The sequence below is a fragment of the Heterocephalus glaber genome, unplaced genomic scaffold (genome assembly GCF_053883595.1).
Source record: "Heterocephalus glaber isolate CG9 unplaced genomic scaffold, H.glaber_assembly_v1.0 deba00001550, whole genome shotgun sequence".
NCBI lineage: Eukaryota > Metazoa > Chordata > Mammalia > Rodentia > Bathyergidae > Heterocephalus > Heterocephalus glaber.
Window position 1 is genome coordinate 22,668,519 of NW_028258343.1, and position 23,383 is coordinate 22,691,901.

The window sequence follows — 23,383 nt, forward strand, 5'->3', positions numbered from 1 at the left end:
TGGCCAGGAAGCCCCTTCCTCTGGACCAGGAGCAGTGGGGCGGCAGCTCAGAAGCCTCTACCTCTGGGCTGGGAGTGGTGGGACAGCCGGTGGCCCAAAAGCCCTTTCCTCTGGGCTGGGAGCAGCAGGATGGATGGTGAGTGCCAATGTCTTTATGAGGTGGTGATTTCTTTCCTTTCGGATACCCAAAAGAGGCATAAAATAGCTCATGTGGGAGACCTATTTTAAAATCTCTTAGGAACCAACATACTGATTTCCATAATAGCTGTCTGGTCTACGTTCCCAACCACAATATTCAGCTGTAGAAGAAGAGATCTTGTCATTTGCTACACATGGATAGATCTGGAGAAAATTGTGCTAAGTTATATAAGCCAGAAAGAAAAAAAAAATATTATCAATACATGTTTGCACTTCACAGGATTAAATTCATTGTTGGGATTTGGTAGGAGTGCATAACAAAATAAAGAAAGAATATTGCACTATTGCTCTCATATGTGGAAACTAAGAACAGAAACAAGGACAAATATACAGCGATAGAGTGGAAAACAGTGATTGCCAGGATCAGGGGATGAGGATAAGGACGGGATATGGGGAAAGATGTCAAGGATGCAATGTATCAGGTGGTTCCAGTGGTGTGTTCCACGGGAGCATGGCTCAGCTCTTCCCAGCTCTCACCTGTGGGAAGCAGCTTGTGCTGGTCAGATTCACATGACTACAACAAAAGACCGGAGGCTCTCTCAGCAGAGAGAAGTGGTTCATCTAGTTGCAGTTGGTGAGATTCAGGTCTAGGTTTGGGCCGGCTTCCAAGCTCATTCACAGGCTGGAGCTTCCAGGCCAGGAGTGGCAGGAAGAGAGACCAGAGGCTGACGTGATGTGGCTGTAACACCAGAAAAGGCAACAGCCTGGTTCTTCTGATGACACCTTTTATTTCAGTCCAGCAACACTGGCTTCAAACCTCTGGCCTTTAGTATGTGGAAAAATAAATTTCCCCTGTTAACCCACCAAGATCCTATTGCTTTGTTACAGAAGTTAAAGGAAATGGATACAATCAGCAGAGGCAACAGAATCCATCAATATAGGAAAAGAATCCCACATGTGAATTGATGGGATTTGTTCCATGGATGCAAAGTTGGTTCAACCTCCAGAAGTCAATGAATGGAGTGCAGCTACCAATACAGAATGAAGACAGAATTGCAACCATCCCAAGAGATGTAGACAAAGGCCTGGACAAAATCTGACATCCTTTCTTGGACTACAAGGACCCTTGAGAAAGCCGGTGAAGGGCACCTATGAAAAGCCCTTGGCTGAGAAGACTGAATGCCACTCCTTAGGACCAGGATCAGGTATCTGCCTGGAATACTTCTGCTTAACATCATGCTGAGTGTTCTACCAAGCCAAGGTAAGTACACAGGAGAAGGTAACCAGTGAGCAGAGGGAATCAAATCAGTCTATTTGCATACCCTGTACTCTTATACCTAGAAAGCCCTAAAACAGCCATTGATCTGTTAGAACTAATAATTATGTTGTCAGTTTTCAGGCCATAGGATCAATATACAAAAATCACATGTATTTGTACATACTTGGAGTAAATGATTTTACAATGAAATTAAGAAAATAATTTTATTTGTATTACATCATAAAGAATAAAATGTATATAGTTCATGAAAGAAGTTAAAAAAATGTACATTCTGAAATTTATTCACAAAAAGATCTGTGCAAATATGTTTAGAGTGACTTCATTAGTAATAATTAAAAACGGAAAATAATTTAAATGTCACTTGATAAAATAAACAAATTCATACAATGGAATATTTATTACTCAACAATAAAAATAAATTAACTATTAATACTCTCCACATGATTAAATTTTATAGACTATACCAAAGGAAAAAAAGCCTAAAGAAAGGAGTGTACACTAAAAAAGCCCATTTATGTGAGATTCTGGTGTAGGTCAATCTAACTTAATATTTAGAAATCAGAATATCGGTTTCCTGTGGAAATACAGATTAACTGACAGGACACAAAAGAAATGTTCAAGCATGATAGAAAAACCTGATCTTTTCATTAGAAACATGATTATGTGTATGGTTGCATTGATTCAAACAGCTCAGAATTCATCAAACAGCTCAAATATGATCTCAGAATTTTTCTTTGTATTGTTTACCTCAATAAAGTGTCTTTAAAAGTCTCATATTTACTACACAAACACTTTCATTCAAAATAATGTCCTGGAGTTCCTTCTTAGGTGTTTACATTTCTCTGACAGATGTTGGTGCCAACCAAGGCAATGATGGCGAACTTTACAGTAAATACAAGTGTTACATACATCTATGTATTCCACACACATACACACCCCTGTGTGTACACATACACTGTCACACTGGTTTGATTTCAGATGGGAATTCTGATTGAAACAATTGATATTCAAGCTATGTTTGTTCATTATTTGAACTCATACCCATTTGTGGCCACAAGAAATGAGATGAATGGTGAGCAGAAGCATTCTGTAAAAACTTGTTTAACAAGGACTTTAATATGAATGGTATTTAACCAGAATTTGGCACAAAATTTCCATAATAAAACATGTTCTGAATTTGGATTCTAGAAATGTGTTAATTCTTACCTAGAGCGTAGATGTGGGAGCACCTTGTCCTAACTTTCATGCATTTCTCTGTTCATTTCCTGAACAGCTGGTGAGAATGTGCAGAATACAGAGCTCACATTCTTCTGGGTGTCTCGCCTCCCTCAGACTATATTAGATTCTTCCTTTTTTCAGGAAAGACTTGCTAATTGTTCACAGAGGTAGTGCTGAAGGAAGGACCTTTGTTTTATAAAATAGGAGAGAACTCTCGATTTCTTAGTTCAAGCAAAGACATCTGAGGCCAGAGCATTGATAAACACGAGGGAGGATGGGGAAGAAAAGGAGAGCAAGATGTGTTTGCTGCAGCAGAGAGGGAAAGGAAGCCCCTAGAGTCCAGATGATATGATGTTTGCTGTAGAAGGAAGTTTAATAAATGAAGGAAGATTCATTTTTACACCTGCAGAGATATTGTCTAAATTAATAGCTTCATAAAGTATTTAAATTAATAAAGAATTTTAGGATTCTGTACAACTGTCTGCGTTTTGCTTTGGTGATAGGTAATGTGGGCCAAACTTGAAAACAAGATAGAAAAAATGGGTTAAGGAAAGATACTGAATAGGTTAAACTCTAAAAACTATAAACTGAGTTACACAATTTTAGTAGTTTCTAAAAGCATTTCAAAAAGAGAAGTTGAACTTTCTTCCAGTATAAATGCTTCTAATACATACCTCTTTGCAAAGGAAAGTAGACTCAAGTGCTGAAGTTTTGTGCATAATTCTTTAATTTTTTTTCCAAAATCTTTCCCCTTTTAACTATTCTAACTTAGAAAATCCATTCAAAAAACTGTTTTAACTCCCAAAATTATCTCCCTCACTATGTTTCTTTGCTTTTAATATGAAGAACAATGATAAAGACTTAATGATATGACTCTCATTCCTATTAGTAATCAATTATGATAATAGAAAATGTTCTTAAATCATGTACATTTTGACAAGCACATTCAATATAGATAGCAGCACACCCAATGATTTACTTCTATGTTTAAGTGAAAATATGGACTTCCAAATGTCTTAAATAATAATTCCTTATTAATTATGTGAGTATAGCCATATTATCACCTAAGCTTTGGATTAGTCATCTTTAATATCCTTTTGAATATATTATGTTTAGTAATCAAGGGTATTCTGTTATTAGTAAAGCTACATTTTATTTTGAGAGTTGTTTATGAATTAAATCCAAAAGCTATTAATTTATCTAACCCTCAGAAAAAATACATCAGACCTTTTAGCTGTCTTTTGAACCATTTAATATTCTTTGGAGACTTCCCCTGTCCAGACACTTGAACTCAGTCACATACTAAAAGAGTGGGTCATAACATTTAAAAAAAATTCTTACGTTTCCACCCACTAAAGAAAAAAATCTTTTAACCTATGTCCTTAAGATGCTTGTATAGAATTCATAGCAGAGCAGCTAACATATGTTTCATCAATTCAACTGATCCCACTAGAAACATCTACCTCATTTAGCTCAACAGTTCATAGTCAGGAATTGAAGAAATTAAATCATTTCTGGCTCCCTCCTGGAGTCAGCACTGTGCTTGAAAAGTTTCAGTTTACATCCTTTCGGCAAAAAAAATGAGTATAAAAGAACATATCAAAACTATTTTACGGTCATTAAGGCATTCTTTCAAATCCTGAGTTCTATGAAATAAGAGCTACATCTTTGCTTTTGTTTCTACACACACACACACACACACACAGATACACACATGCACATGCACATTTAAAAACACATTTGGTAGCCATAAAGTGAGACAATCCAGTTCTTAATCTTGTACCCCACTTGTGTGTCACCAAAGTCAGTGGGATTTTCCCAGTGCATTCCTACTTACTTAAGTTTGCTGGAAATTCCGTCTATGGTTAGTAAAGTCCAAAGTGCTAAAACCTCTTTGAATTCCAGGAAGCTCTCTCCCATATGTATTACAAAGACCTTACCACAAAACTTATCTCTTGCCTTTCCTGCTAAAAAACAATCTACCCAAAGCACTTTTGACTCTAACAGACATCATTGAAAATACAAAGGTTTTAGAAAATAATCATTTTGTGTGCCAATTAGGGAATAATTAAACATTGCATGAAAGATAATTTTGTTTTTAAAAGTCCTTGTGTTGACTCAGCCAGCTTCCAGGCTTCAGCCATCTAGGCATTTCTGTAATCTTCCCTGAATTTTGTCTTGTCTTCTCCCTTTTGTTCATCACCACACAATTTCAGAACCATGAAAAAATAGGAGATTAATTTGCCAATATAATTATTAGGAAGTTATGAAGGTCCAGGAATAAAAATATTTAAAAAGAATGATGATAATGATGAAGTATTTGAGTATATGTACTTATAAAGTATAAAAGTTTATTAAACAAATACTTTTGGTCAGGAAATTAGAGAAAATATTTACCTCTCCAATAATCTCAGAGTAGTAAATTGCAACTAGAATCATAAACCCTTATGAAAATATCATGTTTGGGGAATCATTTTGATTCTGAGCTTCTCTCACATTCTAAACAGATACCACCTCTGCTTACCCTAAGTTGCACTACTGTTTCTTAAGCTTAATTGTCAACTTGATTGGCTTGGAAGATACTGGGAGGATGAGTGAAGCAGACTTCTTTGTCTCTCTGGTGCTGTTCTTCTGCTCTGGTTTTGAGCTGCCATGAGGTGAGTGGCTTTGCTCATTTCCTTCCACCACAATTCTTCTACCTTGAAGTTCACTGACCATGGACTGAAACCTCCTGAAACTGAAATTGTGAGCCATATTAAATATTTTATTTAAGTTTTGGATATTGGGCATTTTTCCCAGCTATGGAAGGGTGATTAATATGGAATATTCGTACCAAAGGAATGGTGTCTTTGCTGTAACTATATCTGAACATGTGGTTTAGAATAGCCTTTGGAACTTGTCTGAGGGAAGAGTTTAGAGTTAAGGGCTACAAAGCTCTAAAAGAGTCCTTGACGAGTAATTCTGGTTAGAGCTCAGACAACTAGAGTATTAATAGGAATGAGGACAGTAAATGTTTTGGTCATGAGATTTTGCATGGAAAAGATTCTCTTGGGAATTGGAATAGAGGGCATGTATGTCACGTATTGACAAAATCTTTTCTGCATTTTGCCCATGTCTTAAGACATGGCTTGAGGCTGAATTTAAAGGCTGAATACTAAGTGAGCTGCAAGGTAGCTCAACATTCAGGCTCTGATATGGACACTTTTGGCTCCATTTAGCAAGATTTATGGTGAAAATAAAGCAAAGCAAAAATATTTGAAAGATTTAATTTTGGCCTGAAAAGAATTATGTGTAAAGTTGAGAAGTAATTTGAATTGGGCCAAGAAGAAAGATGCTTTGAGAGCATTTATGGAATCAGCAAACCTCCATGCACTGCAGGCTGAATGGTTCAAAAGGGTCAGACTTTCTTTGTGAAGAGGGCCCTGGGATGGCCGCTTGAGAAGGGCTGCCTTGGGATTTGGTTTCTTGAGATTCATTTCACTGGGCTCAGCCATCCTAGCACTGGGGCTGCCTCTGTCGTGGTCCAAAGGGTCATGGCTATTGCTTGCACTGGCAATAGATCTTGGCATCATCCACATGATGCTGTTATTTTATGTATACAGAATAAGAGACTTGTGGGGTCAGGGAGGCTTCCACTTAGAGTTTAAAAGAAGGGTTATCAGTCAGAAAATGAGCCCCTTAGAGGGCAGTGTATGAAGCAGTGGAAATGAAACTCAAGGTGCAGTGAAGACCCCAGGAAGTTGGAGTTGCCAGGAATGTGGATTGTCTGCTAAGGAAAGCTGTAGGCAACAGGAGGAATTAGCCCAAGAGAGAGGCTGTATGAGCTACACCTGGAAAAGCTGCAGGGGTGGCCTGGTGAGCTGTGTCCAAACATGCTGGACACACAGTGATAGGACTTAATGTTTGCCCTGCTGGGTTTTGATTTTGTTTTGCTTCAATTTTTTCCTGCTATTTTTCCCTTTTGGAATTGGATGTTTACCCTCTGCCATTGCATTTTAGTAGTAAGTAATTTAAAAAAAATTTTATAGAAGTTCATAGCTGAGAGTTTGCCTTGAGTCTTAGAGAAGTCTTTGACTTGAACTTTTGAGTAATGCTGGAACTGTTGAGACCCGGGGGAAAAGAGTTATAGCATTTTTGGAAAAGGAAGCAGATAATGTGGTTCCTGTGGCATGTACATGTTTTAGGGTGAAGTTAAGTATTTTCTCTGTTTAACCTATACCATAGAGGAAAAGGGAATTTGAATGTGTTCAGTGAGATAGCTTACAGCATCCACTATGAATTTTTATGTAACACGTTGATAAATTTGCTATGTACAGTAATAAAAAATCTTACAAACACTTCTGTTTGCAAACAGTTGAGTTTGCAAAAGAAAGCATTCAGCAAAATTTTGTTTCTATTTGCAAAATCCATATCAGGTGACAGACACAACCACAGCCCTCTTCCCCACACAAACACAAATGCAGCCATCTTTCCTCAAATCCTAAAACAAATTAAGTTCATAAATCAAGGTACCACTGTATATTCTTTATAAAAACCCCTATTGTGCCCTTAATTACTGTAATATTTATTTTACCTAAAAAATAATGATCATGTATCTTGTTTAAATAGATGCATTTAAGGACAGGAATTTAGCTCAGTGGCTCTGTGCCTGCCTGGCAAGCTCAAGGTCCTGAGTTCGATCCCTAGTACAAAAAAAAAATTAAATGGATGAATTTAAACATTTCCTAAATTAAATACAATTTGGAAATTTAAAAAAGGATAAAGTAGAAGAAATTCATACATGATAATTCTAATCATGGAACTGTCTTTTACTACTGTATAATTTAAGGCAAGTAGCTTAGATGCTTTGCTTCAGTTTTCTCACATTAAAGTAGGGATAATGGCACCATCAGGATAAAATTATAGCACAGAGTAAATGATAAAATATATGAAGGGTCCTAGGATACAGGATGCCAAGTGGCTGAGTTCAGTTACCCATCTTACTTTGACTAGGATACTGTTTATTTAAATGCCATTATCTAACTCCATTATTTTAGGTTATCTGTATCTAGAAATCCCTACTTTAGGGCCCTGCTGGAGACCCCGGTTGCGTGATGCCAGTAGCCCGTGCCACCCTGCTGGACCATGCAGCATCTGAGTCCACAAAGCAGAGGTGCCAGGGGGAACATAAAGGCCATGGTTATGAGCTCCAGAAGATAGAGCAGAAGTGAACAACAGAGAGGGCCTTTCTGACGCTCCTCAATGAAAATTGAAGCCCACTGGGAAAGTGAAGAAAAACTCTTCAATAAAAGCACACTGGACCATCATGGTTGGTAAGTTGGTGGGATCAGCACCTCCCATAGAAGCCCAGACTCACATTATGGGGAGGACAGCTGGAACCTACAGTAGAACCTTGCAGAGTTTAATCCTGCAGGAGGTCAGGGACTGCAGCTTGGACCTTGCAGCCAGAAATCAGTCTGAATCTCAGAAGATTACAACTGGCTTGCTGAGACTAATCAACTTAGACCTGCACACTGCTGCCCACATTGCCTACCAGGACAGCAGAGACATATCCTGAGGGAGATCTTTTTTGTTTGTTTGCTTTGATATATTTTCTTTTTCTCTCTATCCCTTCTGGCTCTATATTTCTCTCTCTATCCCTTCTGGCTCTATATTTCTCTCCCTCTTTGTTCCTTTTCCTGTCCCATTCTGAATTATTTTTCTCTCTCTGTCTTCTTGACTGTCACTTTTATAGGAAGATGAATACAATTTCTAGCTACCCTATTGTTGTCAGTTTGTTCTGTACTTGTCTCTAGAGGTTCTTTTGTTCTGTCTTCTCCTTCTGTGTTCAACAGATCCCCACAATTTGCGTGATCTTCTCGTGTCCTCTAGCCTCACCTCTAACCTTTCCCTCTCCCTCTATCTCTCTACCCCTCCCTCCCCAACCCCTGCTAAATCCTTATCCTGAAGGGTAAATTTGGCATATTGAAGGGTTTACTTACTACAAACATATTTTGGGCTGGCCCTAGATTTTGATCTAGCTCGTATAGTTAAAGGTAACAGATTTACTGCTACCACAAATTGTCCTTTTCTAAGCTGTGTTTGATGCTGATTGTGTCAATTGGGCTAAGGTGTTGTGATTGATCTAATCAGTTTTCCTCCCTGGTATACTGAAAAAGAGATTGACTAAGAGTCATTAGAGACTCAAAGCCTAAGCAGTCCATCAATATCTGGAAGATATCTCCATAGGGCCCCTAAACACCAGTAATAAAGATATTCAAAATAAGAAATATTGGAGTATCAGCCCAGGAAATAAAGCAAAAAACGACACCAAAAACAGAATTAAAAATGAGAAGACACCTTGGCAGGACACAAACAGACTTCCAGCTCACCAAAGGCAAATTCTGGGCGAAACAAGGTGGAAAAATATGATAATCAACCACCTGGACACCCTGAACTGATAACACAGGAAGTAACAAAACAGATGAATGAGGGTCTAGAAAAATTCAAAACAGAAATAATTTCCCAGATAACTACAGAGATGGTGAGCAGAGTGAAAGACATGATTAGAGGCTCTAGAACAGAAACAGATAAAAAAATAGATGAGCTCAGAACCATGCTGGAAGCCATGAATGCCCAGCATAAGAAAGAAATGGAAGCCATGATGGCCCAACATACGAAAGAAATGGAATCCATGAAACAGATTCAAACAGATATCCAGGAGATTAAAAACTGCATTGAAAGTATTCACAGCAGATTGAGCAAGCCTGAAGATAAAATATCAGATATAGAAGATAGGATTGCAGTTAGTGACCATGAAAACAGATTTCTTAAAAATAGTAAGGGACCACAAGAAATCAATCCAGCAGCTCCTAGATGATGCAAAGAAGAATAACATAGGACTATAGGGATCCACAAAGAAAACAGGAGAAAGTACAAATGACATAAAAAACTATTCATAGAAATAATAGTAAAAAACTTCCCAGACAGAGGTAGAGAATTGGACATACAGATAAGTGAGGCATATAGAACTTCAGCTAGCCATGAAAAACAAAAGCCATACCCAGACATATAATAGTCAAGATTCCAGAAATGCAGCAGAAGACCAAAATCCTGCAAGCAGTCAGAGAAAAGGAACAAATCACCTACAAAGGAAAGGCCATCAGAATCATAGCAGACTTCTCAACACAAACCCTCAAGTCAAGGAGAGCCTGAAGTGAAGTATTTCAAGGCCTAAAAGAAAATAACTTCCAACCTAGACTATTGTATCCTGCAAAAATTATCTTTCAAAATCGATGGAGAAATTAGATACTTCCATGACAAAGAGCACCTGAGAAATTTCATGAACACCAAAACAGCACTCCAAACAATTCTAAACAATATCCTAGAAAAAAACAATGAAGGTCACAACTCCATGAGGCCCAACAGAGCAAAGCCACCAGGCTAAGCAAGAAACTAAAAGGAAAGGGGAAAAAATAAAAAATAAAGGAGCCAACAACAGTAAAACATCATGACAAGGATGAATCACTATTTATCAATTATAACCATCAATGTTAATGGCCTCAATTCACAAATCAAAAGAAATAGACTGGCAGAATGGATTAAGAAGCAAAATCTAACAATATTATATATACAAGAAACACACCTAATTCAAAAAGACATTCATAGACTGAAAGTAAAAGGATGGAAAACAGTTCTCCATGAAACAGGACCCAAAGAAAAACAGGGGTAGCAATCTTATTTGCAGACAAAGTAGATTTCAAACCAAAACTAATTAAGAGAGACAAAGATGGTCACTACATCCTTGTGAAGGAAATAATCCAAGAGGAAGAGATGACAATCATAAATATATATGGACCAAATACAAATGTCCCCAACTATACAAAACAAATATTAATGGATATGAAAAACCAAGTAAGCACTAGTACAATTGTAGTGAGGGACCTCAATACTCCACTGTTAAAAATAGGTCATTTGGCCTGGAGGATTTAGCTCAGTGGTTCTGAGGCCTGCCTCGCAGGCCCAAGGTCCCGAGTTCGATCTCCGGCACACACACACACAAAAAAAATTAGGTCATTCGCCGCCTGCTGCTCAAGTGCAAGGATCCGAGTTCAATCTCTGGTACCAAAAAAAAAACCAAACAAACCAAAAAACAAAAATAGACAGGTCATCTAGACAAAAAATCAACAACAAAATTCTAGAACTGAATCAAGGTTTTGAACAAATGGACTTATGATATCTACAGAATGTTTCATCCCACAAAATCAGAATATACATTCTTTTCAGCTGCACATGGGTCATTCTCCAAAATAGACCACATGCTAGCTCATAAGGCATGTTTAAGTAAATGCAAAAGAAATGAAGTTACCCCCTGTATATTATCAGACCATAGAGCAGTAAAATTGGAGATCAATAGCATAAGAAACCGCAAAATCCCCATAAACACGTGGAAATTGAATAACACCCTCCTGAACAACCAATGGGTCACAGAGGAAATTAAAGAAGAAATTAGACAGTTTCTACAAGTTAATGACAATGCCAGTACAACATACAGTAATCTATGGGACACAACGAAAGCAGTTCTACATGGGAAATTCATAGCAGTGAATGTCCATATTAGGAAAACAGAGAGAGCTCAAATAAACAACCTAATGCTGAACCTGAAGCTCCTAGAAAAAGAACAGCAGGACAAACACGAAGCTCATATGAGGGAAGAAATTACAAAGATCAGAGCAGAAATCAATGCAATGGAGACCAAGAGTATGATATGAAAAAGTCAATGAAGCCAAGAGTTGGTGTCTTGAAAGAATAAATAAAATCAATAAACCCTTAGCCAACCTTATCAAAAAAAAGGAAAGAAAAGGCTCAAATCCATGCAATTAAGTATGAAAATAGTGAAGTCACAACAGATCCAACAGAAATCCAGAGGATCATCAATACCTACTTCAAGAACCTGTACTCTAATAAAATGGAAAACACAGAAGAAAAGGACAGATTCCTAGATACATATGAATTGCAAAAGTTAAATGAAGAAGATATAAAAATTCTAAACAATTACAATCAGTGAAATTGAAAACATAATTAAAAATTTACCAACAAAGAAAAGCCCAGGTCCTGATGGCTTCATTCTGAATTCTACAAGGCATTTAGAGAAAAACTAACACCATTACTCTTTAAACTCATCAGTGAAATCGAAAGGGAATCAATACTTCCAAATTCATTCCTGGAAGCAAGTGTTACTTTGATTCTAAAACCAGGGAAGAACCCAACCACAAAAGAGAACTACAGGCCAATCTCCCTAATGAACATAGATACAAAAATCCTCAACAAAATATGGGCAAACAGAATACAGAGATTCATCAAGAAGATCATACACCCTAACCAAGTTGGATTTATCCCAGGGATGCAAGGATGGTTCGACATACGTAAATCAATAAATGTAATACACTATATTAACAGAGTCAAGGACAAAAACCATATGATCATCTCCATAGATGCAGAAAAAGCATTCAACAAAATCCAAAACCCACTCATGACAAAAATCCTACAGAAAATTGGAACACAATGTCTTTATGTCAACCTAATTAAGGCTATTTATGAAAAACCAACAGCCACCATCATACTAAGTGGTCAAAAACTGAAAACTTTCACGCTAAAATCAGGAACAAGACAAGGATGCCCACTATCACCACTCCTGTTCAATATAGTTCTGGAAACATTAGCAACAGCAATTAGAAATGAGAAAGAAATAAAAGGAGTAAAGATAGGAAAGGAAGAAGTTAAACTATCATTATTTGCTGATGATATGATACTCTACATAGAAGGCCCAAAAACTCTGCCAAAAGACTTCTAGACTTAATTGACAGATTCAGTAGAGTAGCTGAATACAAGGTCAACACTCAAAAAACAATAGCCTTCTGGTACACAAATAACAGACTCACTGAGAGAGAAATTAGGGAAACAAAATTCCTTTCACAATAGCATCCAAAAAAGTGAAATGTCGAGGAATCAATCTAACAAAGGAAGCAAAAGACCTCTACACTGAAAACTACAGCACTCTGAAAAAAGAGATCAAAGAGGATACAAGAAAATGGGAAGATATCCCTTGCTACTGTGATAAAAACAGCATGGTACTGGCAAAGAAACAGACTTGAGGACCAGTGGAACAGATTAGAGGATGCAGAAACAACTCCAGACACACTCAGCCACCTCATGTTCGACAAAGGAGCCAAACACCCTCAGTGGAGGAAAGATACCCTATTTAATAAACGGTGCTGGAAAAATTGGGTTTCAAGTTGCCAAAGGTTAAAACTAAACCTATATCTCTCACCATGGACTAAACTAAAATTGAAGTGGATTAAAGATCTAAATATTAAAACAGAAACACTGAACTTGCTGGAAGGTAAGTTAGGTAGAACTTTTGAAGACGTTGGCATAGGAAAAGATTTTATGAACAAAACCTCAGTAGCATGGGAACTAGCACAAAGAATCAACAACTGGGATCTCATCTTATTAAAAAGCTTCTGCACTGCAAGAGAAACCACCAACAGAGCTAAGAGACAACCTGCAGTGTGGGAAAAATATTTCAGCAGCTGCACCTTAGGCAAAGGACTACTATCTAGAATATATAAAGAATGAAAAAAATCAGACCTCCCAAATTCAAATACCCAATTCAAAAATGGGCATCTGAAATGAACAGACATTTCTCAGACAAAGAAGTAAAAGCAGCAAATAAATATATATGAAAATGTTCGATATCACTCATCATTCAAGAGATGCAGATGAAAACAACACTGAGATTCCACCTCACTCCAGAAAGAATGGCTGCTATCACGAAATCAACAAATAATAAATGCTGGCGGGGCTGTGGGGAAAGAGGAACCCTGCTCCACTGCTGGTGGGAGTGTAGACTGGTGCAACCACTGTGGAAATCAGTATGGAGATCCCTCAAAGAAGTAGGCTTAGAGGTCCCATTTGACCCAGCTATCCCCCTGCTGGGTATCTTCCCAAAGGAATTAAAAGAATCATACCACAGTGATATATGTGCACCCATGTTTATAGCAGCACAGTTTGTAATAGCTTGGAAACAGCCCAAGTGCCCATCAACTGGAGACTGGATCAAGAAAATGTGGGTTTTTAAAAAACAATATAGAGTACTACTCAGCCATCAAAAATGAGAAATTAGAGACATTTATAGCTAAATGGATGCATATTGAGTCCATCCTCTTAAGTGAAATAAATAGGCGACACATGTGTAAATACCAAATAGTTTCTCTAGTGTGAGAAACTGAAAGTGTAATGATTAAAATGAATAATAGATAATGTGAAATAGGAAGACAAGATCCGATGGGGTAGGGGAAGTGGGAGGGGTAGGGGAAAGGGAAGAAGGGAAAGGAAAAATCATGAGAAGAGGAAAAAATGGAAACAAGGTCTTTGTAAATAGGGAAGGGTGGAGGGGGTGCAGGGAGGACAGGGAATGGGGAAAAAATAAGAACCAAGATACGTCATGTACAGGTACAAGTTCCCAATGAGAAATGTAAATGTATTGTATACCTAAAATGTACCAAGAAAAGAATTTAAGGAAAAAAAGAGAAATCTCTACTTTAAAAGATTTTATCACCCACATTTGGAAGATGGCAAAATGAGATTTATAAAAACAACACTGATGATGCTCACAGAAGTACAGATTTTTAAAAATCTACAGAAAAAAACAAACGTGCCTGGCCAGGTTTGGATGAAAAATTTCTTTCTCCATCTATTTGAAATTAAATTCAATACTTTTATTATTCAGTTGTATATTTCAAAGTGCATGGCCGGATGAGTTCTAGTGCCTATTGCCTAGTCGTAATCTAATTAAAGAAAAAATATTTGCAAATTTGTCACATCGACTATAGAGAAATTCAGGGGGTTATTTATACAAATTACTCGGTTTCCTAAAATATGGAGTGTGTAAAGAAAGTGCCGCAGCGAGCTGCGGAGTGACCATTTTTAAAGGTTTTCTTTTCTGTCAGAAGCTGCGACTTGCTGGTTCCAGGTGTTTCTGGAGCGCCAAGTCTGTGCTGTCTGACCTCTGTGTAGTTTATTTAAACACAAACTCAGTAACTTTGAATGCCGTTGTCATCACAGCGATTCCAACAGTGCTCAGTCGACTGTGCAGAGCCCGGCGGTGCTGTCTCATTAGCCGCAGAGCCGGCCTTCGGAGGGGAGTACAATCCAGCTGCCCGAAATTAGCTGCAGCGCCTGCAGAGGCGGGCGGCTCGCAGCCAGGAGCTCTGTGTGTGTGGTTAACCTCCCTCCCCTCATGCAATCCCAAAGCCTGGCAGCACACTGTTCTCGGAGCCCTGCTGCCCAAGGCCCGCAAGCACGCGTCCCTCCTCCCGCGGGTCTGGCTGTCTCCCACCTCACGCTCTGTGTTCTCTCAGCTCGGACTCTAAGGAAGACGTCAGAGTTCGGTGAAGGGCAGAGCTGGAAGTGAGAAAAGCGCAGGACGGAACGGGCCATCCCGGATGTGTCCCCAAGGCGAGTGGACCAGAAAGCAAAGCCAGGCTGTGCGGCCACAGAGATGTGGAAGGCGACCAGGCGGGATTGATCAGCAACAGTTCCTGCAGTGTCTGATTTACCCGTGCGCTCTGTAGGTATTTCCTAAACACTGCGGGCGGCCGCTGAGATACTGCATTAAGCAAGATAAGTTTGGTTGCTCTCCGGCAGAGATTATTGTCAAGAGCCTCTAAGAGCAGGGGTGAAGGACGATGTCTCTTCAGGTCCAGCCAGGTGAACGGGAACATTCAGTCACTGGCATTAGCGTCCTGTGACAGAAGGGCCGGGACGCCTGGGAATACGGAGAAGTGGTGTCTGGCAGAGACGCTTCCCGAGAGGACGCCTGTGATTCATTCCCTGCGCGCCTCTCCACATCTCAGGGTTGTGGTGCTTCCTGCGAGACGGTGAACGGTGCCTGCCTAGGAGAAGGCGCTCAGCGAATAAGCTGTGTTGAATCCTTGCCTGAGTGGGCCAAGGTCATGGTGGAACCGTAAGTAAACAATGACAGTGAGAAGTCAGGGTTCGGGCCTGCGGGCCCCACCCCACTGAGAGCCTCCACTCAGCAGCTGAGAGGCAGGCAGCAGCAGTGCCATCATCACCCGGCCCAAGCGAGGGCTGCTTTCCGGAGGCGAGGAAGCGAGGTCACGATTCTGTCTGCAAGGCCTCTGCATTTTCTCCTTTCTCTTTACACCAGTGGGCACCATTAAACTTAGGGTCGAAAGGCTCCAAACAGTGAAATGGAGGTCAATAAATGTCAAGGTTATTCAAATAGACCCTGCACTGTGGCATTTTGCATGACTGTTAGAAAGCGTCGATCTAGGAGACTTGGACAACCTGAATTTACAACCAGATCCACTTAAAGACAGAATTTTTAAAAAGGAAAGGAAGAAAAGAGCCGTTCTCAGTTCCAGGGGATGCGGCCTCCGGAGCAGCTTCCTGGGAGGGATCTGAGGCTCCAACGTGAAACTAGCAGTTTCCTAAATGCCTGAGATCATAGGTTCAATAAAGGGGTCGAATTTCTGATGAGCTCCCTCCAGGGCCGGTCCCCACCACCCTGACAGTTCCAGAAATGGCAGCGCACACAGGTTCCTCCCTCCCCTGGGCCGAGGCCCTCAGCTGGGCCTCACAGCGACCCCGCGCGGCCTAACCTAGACTGAAACCCCTCATTCCTTCCAGTCTCAAAACGCTCCCACCTTTGCGGTGTCCCACGCATCTTGCGAGAGGAGAACATCTCTTTTAAAGACTTCTTTGGTTTTCTACGTATTGCTTTGTGTGCACGGACACCCGGGCCACGCAGGACCCACGGAGGCACCGGTGCTGGATGGAAACCCGAGGACGGGAATCAAGGGTCCGCCAAGCGCCCGGTACAGTCCAGGGGCTGAGTTGCGGTCTGCGGTTGTTACTGACAACGATCCGGGACTCTGAAGCAGGTGACCTCAACGATCAAAAGTCCTCATTTTAGACGTGTCTTAGCTTTTTCAGGTAAACTCTAAAGGAAAAACAGAGAAAAAAAATGAAAGTAAGAAAAAAAGGAGATGAAAATATAGACCAGCAAAACACAAATCAAAAGAAAGCGATGCGGGTAGCGATTGTTTGCTGAAATAATGAAAAGAACAACGAATGACTGAGGAAAACCAGTCACTGAAAAAATTCAGTTTACTCTCAGTGCATGTGAGGCAGAAATGAATAGAACTCAGAAGGAAACTGGCAAATGTACTGCCGCAGTGAGAGACAGCAGCACGCTGTCCTCAGTTATCAAATGGCCAGAAAATTACTTCAGACACCAGAGACTTGAACAAGCTTATGCCATGAACAAGCTTGAGTTAGTATTTGATCTATAATAATTTAATGCTTAAAGCCAAATAATCTATAGCACACTCCTGGGCTAGAAGGGTGCCATAACTTCTTGGACAGTATGTGTAAATCGGGTCTCTCCCCGGCCAGCTGCTCCTGTGGAAAACCCTGCTGAAACACACCTGCTGTCCAGTAGTTAAAAAATGAGCACTCAGACAGGACAGGCACACAATGCACCCTTAACCACAAATCAAGCATTAGCATACATAAGATCACTACCATAACATTTAGAAGTCCTTTGGACATTAAGTCACATTTTTAAAGTATTCATAGGGAAAACAAGAAATTGTGATGGATTAGCAATATTTATAGCAAAATAATAAAGACTGTAGAGCATATCAAAATGCTGTGTGTGGGAGGAAACCTAAAACTGATGCTGCAAAGAAAACTCTAAGCTGAGGCAGAGAATTTAGAAAGGGAAGAAGTAGCAGTCAGTGAGCCAGGCATTGAAATTAAGGAATTAATGATGCACAGTCAAATAAATGCGAAGCAGAAGGAAGGAGACAGAAAAGACCAGGACAGAGATTGACAAAACAGGAAAGAGCTAAAACAGTTTGGAAAGAGCCCAAAGCTCATATTTGAGCAATTAAAAAATAGGTAAGTTTTATATTACCGAAAAGAAGATGAAAGAAGATGTAAATAAACGAAACTTTAAGAATGCAAAAACAAGCTCGGATATAAAAGAGAGTGGAACATAGGAGGAGATGATCCTGACCACTTCACAGCAAAAGTCTGAAAGTTTAATGAAAATTATATCTGCATATGCTTGTATAAGTTAAATCTACCCTTACATATCAAGATACTTTTTAAATTAAAAAACTGCCTCAGAAATGTTAGCGTAAAGGTAAGCACCAGACATAAAGAGACACATTTGGATCACGGGTCGTCATTATCCGATCACTGACCCAGGGAACAGAAAGTAGTAAAACCAGAGTGTATGATAGAACCAAGTTTATCTGCATGTGACAAAAGCCTTGCATAGTAGCAAATTTAGGAGGGCACCATTTATTTCTCCCGTATGAAAGCTCCATGGGCTGCCTGCGTCTCAGGCTTATTCCAAATCTCACCTGCTTCATCCCTTCTTGTCCCCCCTCTCCCAGGTGGCACCTGGGCTCCAGCCGTCAAGTCCCCGTGTCAGGCCAGCAGCAGAATGGAAAGAGAATTGTCACAGGACTGCTGTGTCCTCAGGAGACTTGATAACAGATGTCAGGAAAATATTTCTGCCTACATTTTATTGCCCGGAACTTAATGACACATACACACACATCTACACCAGGATTGGAGAGTGGGGTTGCTATTCGGAGCACCCATCCACAGCAATAAAAAATGTTCCACTGCTGAGGAAGAAGACGTAGCGAGGCAGACACCACCACTCCCTGACACAGCCGGACAATGAACTCACTGGCAGCATCCAGACAAGGAAAGGGATGCAGCCGCACAGCGGCAATTTTGAAAAGTGTTGCTAATACGAGCGGGTGAGTCCTTATCTCCTCGGCCTCCATGAAGGAGGAGAACTGAGAACACACTGAGATTTCTTGCTACTATCCTTCAGCTCGGGGAAAAGCAAATCGACAGTGTGCTTGGGCAGCCCGGAGGAAATTCCAGAAAAGCCCCTTCTGTCCGAGGGTGTCAGCCGCCCGCGAGCCCCGGCCCCAGCAGAGCAGGAAAGCCGCCACCAGGGGGCACTGTGTCCCAGGAGACTGGTCCAAGCCCAAGGGGGTCGTCCGCGGAGGGCCACTCTCCTGAGAGCTTGGGGATGAGCTCAGAGGAAGGAGCTCAGCAGCATCTGCAGCATCTCCGGAGAGGGAGCTCGGGCCTACTGAGCAGGACCATGCAGCGTGCTGCTCTAACCTGGCCACCCCTTCACCAAGCCAAGGGGCACGTGCGATGGAAAAACTCCATTCTCAGACTAGTCCAGAGGGTGCCAGCCAGCTAGAGGCGGGTGTGAGGGTGTCCAGACAAATTAGCCCACACTCAAGAGGACTAGAAGTCAAAGCAGCTGACATGAAGCATGAAAGAAGGAAATATGTAGCTTAGCAACGGAACAAACTTTCTATAGTAAAACAAGGAAAGACAATGATCCGAGAGTATAAACAAACATTATTTAAGAAAAGAAGAGAAATGATACGTGTAGGTGATCTTGCTTTAGACAACCCAAAACTTTTTTAGTAAATGACTCAGGGGTGTAATATAGAATGACTTGATTGCAAAACTGGCAAACACATTAAATATTGGCAGACAGTCTGTATGTGGTCCAAAATCAAATTTCCAATTCAAATTAAGGCTCTGATTTAATGAAATTAGATGAAGAAAAAAGCTAAGAGATTAAAATTCTTAAGAGAGTTTAGAGGAGCCAAACAATTCAGAGACCTGAGGAAGAGAATCCAAAAATTAAGAAAAACTATGGAAAAAAAAGTTTAAAAATTATCTCTGAAATAAAGTGGGAACTGAGTTTGAAAGATCAAAGAAATTTGTGTTATTCTAGGAAATCTTGGAATTAAATCATCAGTATTAAGATATATCTTTTTAAAGTTGTGATCCACAATGAATAAAGAGCTCTTCAGGCATTTGGATAGAATAAAACAAGTCACTTAGTAAAGAAATGGGTGGGAATCAGCCAGGGCAGATGATGTCACAAGACACCTGGGTAAATTGCCACAGTGAGGGAAGCAGCTAATTTCTCACTCAATTATAGACACAACAGATGGGTCAAACTATGAGAGACTCTGAGGCAGCAGCTGTGACCCCTTCCTGATGAGACAGGTGGTGATCAGGGTGTGGTCATCCTGGGAAAGGGAGGGTTGCCAGCTCGGGTGGTCACCGTGGATGTGGTTGAGGAAGTTTCCCTCTGGAAATATTGTGGAAGCAGAGCCATGTGAGTTTTCTCAGGGAAGGCTGTCTGCTGTGAGATAGAAGAGTTTAAAAGATTGCAGGAGTTTCCCCCAAGTTGCTGAAAACATGTTGTTTTCCACAATGGCAATGTAAAAAGCAGGCCGTCCAGCAGGTCATTTGTTCACTTATTTATATACTAAGTCAGCACTTAGTGGTCCTTCAGAAGTTTAGTTTTTTGGCATGTTAGGTTGACAGTGTCTAAGACAACCACGTGTGATTTCAAGTAAACGACTGGATGTGTGAGTTTGAAGCTCAGGCAAGACCACAGTACATGCATTCTTAGGTGGACCTCGCTTATGCTTGGTTTGGGGCTCTGTAGGCGGGTTTGTGGAAACGGGAGGGGCCAAAGCCTTGAATCAGATCCCCAAGGATCACAGTGGATCCAAAAGCAAAGGAGACTGAAAAGAATGACTTGTGAAGAAGTCTGATGCCCTCCCTAGAGCCCAAGTAAAGAAGCCTTTTCACTGCATTCCTTGTTTTATTTGTTCTTAAGCTTTTAAAATTCCTAAGGTGCTCTGGATATTGACCTGGATAGTTGGCAGTAGTTTCTCCCTGTCTGTAGGCTGTGTCCTCACCTGTCAGACTGTTTGCTCTGCCAAGCAGATGTTGGTTAGTTTGATGTAACCCCATCTCTCTAAAGCACAAGCGATCAGAACGCACAGGCTTCTTGGAAGAAGAAATACAATGGCCACACAAACACACGAAGAAAGTGTTCAATGTCTCAGTCATTGGAGAAATACAAATTAGAGCTTTAATGAGATACTATCTCACTTCAGTTAGAATAGCTATTATTTTAAAAGTAACAAATGCTGGTGAGGACATGGAGAAAAAGAAACTCTCACAACTGCTGGTGGGAATGTAAATTAGTAACAGCACAGAGGTTTCCTAGAATGCTGAAAACAGACTTAGGTGCCCTCACCAGGTGGAGGAGTAAACATGTGGTGTCTATACACAGCTGAGTGTTCTTCTGCCATGAAGAAGGATGAAATCCAGTCATTTTCAGGAAAAGAAACGGAACTGGAGGACATTATTTTAAGCAAAATAAGTTAGACACAGAAAGACAACTTCTGCAGAGCCGTATATAGAAAAACTTGAGCTGAATTTGGAATAGCGGTTATCAGAGCAAAGGAAGTGGAAAGGCACAGGTAGATAGACAAGATTTGGATTTGATCAGTGCATGCTGGGTGCATGTGTTAAAATACATACTGACTGCGGTGGACTAACTAATGGTCAGCTCACATGGGCACGCCCAGCTGAACTGAGACAGCACAGTCCTGGAAAGACCCACCGAGGACTGTTGCCAATGGCAACAAAGGAGAACAGGAAGGAAAGGTTGTATGCTGCTGATTTCCCAGGAGAAGCTTGCCCTGGCTGGTTTTCCTGATAGAACTCAGCTGTTCTCCTGGTCATAGCAGCTCAGATCCTCATGTCTGCTGATGTTCTCCTCTGAGGAGCTCTGGTGCTTTGCCTTAAGCATCTCTCCCTGGCTCCAGGGCAGCTCCTGCAGCCTGGTGCCACAGGTCCCTCACCCATGCTGCAGACTTTCGGGCTTCCACCACTGGCCCTCGGACCTTCTGGGTGCAGATCCTCGATATGGACTTGCAGGAGACATTGCTGTGGGCTCTAGGCCTTGAGCTGGACTTGTGTGGGACACTGCCGTGGGATCCAGGCCCTTGACTGGATTCTTTGACTCTAACATGCAGACAGATCTCTTGCACTGTTCTGCATTTGACTTTTTGGGTGAATACTATAAAATGATCCTATAAATTATGTGTCCTATATTAAATATATTCCCTTACAAACTCTGATTGCAACACTGACCCAATTAACATTTATAATTAATGCTGGTTACGGAAAATGTTTAAAAATGAACAATGAAGAGAGCCTTCAGGGGGAGGAAAAGAATACTTGTATTAAGTGCTGCCTGTGTTTTGTGTAAAATTCAGACAAATAACTGATCATGAGATTTAACAACATCGAAGCTATTGATGAACTGGTTTCAGTGGAGTGGTGGTAGAGCAAGTGTGACTGGTGTTAATTTAAGAAAAAGTATGGGAGGAGCATTGGGAGATTGTATTGGTACCTTTCCTCTTTCTACAACAAAATGACTGAAACACACAACCTAAAGGAGAAAGTGGCTTGTGCATTTGGCTCACAATTTCTGAGGTTTCATTTCATGCTCAGCTGGTTCCAAATCAGCAGCATCATGGCGGAGGGCATGGTCCAGCCGACCGCTCAATTCATTTTTACTAACAGCAGAGAACAGGAGAAGCACCATGCAGGCAGAATGGAGCTTCTCAAAGCTGACTTAATCCTTCCATCCTCTTCCTCCTTCAGGGCTGCAAATCCACTGGGTGGTGCCACCCAGAACCAGGGAGGTCTTCCTTCTTATTGGTTGATCTTTATGCCAATCAGGTCAAGTTGACAATCAGGATTCAATTTCTCAGAGACCAAATAAAGTTAAATATAATACATTTGAATAATGAATGCATTTCTTCATTTTTTTCTAAGTAGAGGGTCAACCACTATAATCTAAAGCTAATTAATAGTATTAACACAAATATTCCATTTATTAGCATTTAAGAATTTTTAAAAATCTAGGAAAAATTTTTTGATGAATAAAAGGTAGTCAGACTTCTGTATCTGTAGGTTATGCATCCATGAGTTTAACCAACAACAGATTAAATGTATTAAAAAAGTAATATTGGCCTCGAACATGTACAGATGTGTTTGTTGTCCTTCTTTAGACATTAGAGTATAACAATGACCAACATATTACTTATGGGGTGTCAGGTATATGTAAGCTAGAGATGATGTAATGTAAAATGGACAAACATACATAGATTAAATGCAAATACTATGCCTTTTATTTAAAGCCTTGAGCATCCATGGACTGTTGATACATGTGGAGTTCTGGAACCAATATCTTACAAATACCAAAATATGCCTGTATGTATACCAAAGTATGACAATTTTGTCTGAATATTATCTGAAGGTTAGCAATTTTTAAAGTTTTTCTTCTATGAAACTCATGTTTATTCTCTACTTCTACATATTCATAAGGACATGTATGCAATAGTGTGTCTTAAATGGCCAATTTTCTCTGTAATTTACTATGCTGCTCCAAACATAAGAAAGTATATTATTTTATCAAGTTGATAATTATTGTTTAACAAATTCTTTAAAAAAAATACAGCTTGGCAAACATTGCACTGCTAGGGTGTGGTAGGGTGCTAGGGTTTGTCCCCTAGAAGTTCCAGTGCTGGAAGCTTGATTCCCAGCATCAGTATATCAAGAGGTGGTGTAGGGCTGGGGATTTAGTTCAGTGGTTCCACCTTGCAAGTGCAAGGTCCCGAGTTCGATCCCTGGTACCAAAAAAAGGAAAAAAAAAAAAAGAAGTAGTGGTCTTAGGGGAGGTGATCAGGTCTTGGGGACACCACCATTGGACACAATTAATGCAGTTCTTGAGCACCAGGTTAGTTCTGG